General features: G+C 45.4%; 1 long non-coding RNA gene across 1 annotated transcript in view; it reads left to right on the top strand.

Moving 5' to 3' along the window:
* The first annotated feature begins 307 nt into the window (after positions 1-307).
* Positions 308-1095, top strand: part of LOC102025549 — a 10657-nt gene continuing 9869 nt past the window's right edge. Inside the window, exon 1 of the long non-coding RNA XR_262958.1 lies at positions 308-701. This is a non-coding gene — a long non-coding RNA (uncharacterized LOC102025549). The remainder of the gene's footprint in view (positions 702-1095) is intronic.

Raw genomic sequence — 1095 nt, 5'->3', positions numbered from 1 at the left:
TTGAGCCCAGAGAGACTAATACAGGCAGGAGGAGAGAGCCACCCGCCCTCCGTCAAGGTGGCTTTGCCTGCAGTTTTTATTATGCATCGATTTTCTTATCCATCTTCTTTAGAGGCTCTTAGATCTTTGGGCTGCGGCTGTTTCTCCAAATTGTCATTCACTCCAAGCTCTCTAGCTCCTTGCAGCAGCTAACAGAGAGAGATTGCAAGGGGCGGGGGTGGAGAGAGAAGGCAACCAAGAGAGGTGAATGGGGGTTGCTAAGTAACCGTTGCCAAGGAGCAAGTACCAAGGAGCATCCCAAGCCGCCTGCTTATTCCAACCTATCCCCCTTCCACACCCTCCCCTCACGTAAGTTCTCTCAGGTCTATAAAGCAGCTTGATTCTGTCACCTTCACCAGCTGCAAAGCTTCTTCCTCAGCTCCTCAGGTAGAGGGCTGCAGATTCCATTGCTAAAGGCTCTCCTGTTCCTAGAGCCGAGCTAGTCATCATGGGTATGCATTCATTTTTCAGATGGCACAGTCAAAACTAAATGACTAAAATTCATTTAACTAACAAAAAGGAAGATCCTGTCTGCCTCAGTGGGTTATTTTGTACTATCTGTGCAGAGGCGGGCACAGCGGACAAGTGGAGAATCAGACGGCGACCATCTTCCTGAGAGGATTCAAGCCTCCATGGGGAAGTTTTATTTGATCTCAAATTTTGTGAGTTCCAAGAATACAAGATAGGTCTTGTTTCAGAATCAAATCCAACCCAAAGTGCCATTTGGGCTATTTAAATTTTGGATTTTTCATGATAGTCCCCTCAATCACTGCAGAGACTCTAAAAAGTGCTATATAATATTTCACAATGAATTTAATTGTTACTTCTGCTTCATTCTATAAATATTAGAAGTTCACAACCCTTCAGGGTGGTAGGGCAATTATCTAGTAAGAAAAATTGGTTTGAGTGGGGCAGAGTGTAGATGAGTTAAACCAATTAGCAATTCAAACTGTTTCACAAATAATCCAGAGGGCCTGGGGATTTAGCTCAGCGGCAAAAGCGCCTGCCTGGCAAGTGCAAGGTCGTGAGTTCGGTTCCCGGTACCGGAGAAAAAAC

The sequence above is a fragment of the Chinchilla lanigera genome, unplaced genomic scaffold, assembly GCF_000276665.1.
Source record: "Chinchilla lanigera isolate Chin_1 unplaced genomic scaffold, ChiLan1.0 scaffold00057, whole genome shotgun sequence".
Classification (NCBI taxonomy): Eukaryota; Metazoa; Chordata; class Mammalia; order Rodentia; family Chinchillidae; genus Chinchilla; species Chinchilla lanigera.
Note: the sequence above shows the minus strand (reverse complement) of the source record. Positions and strands in the feature narration are given on the sequence as shown.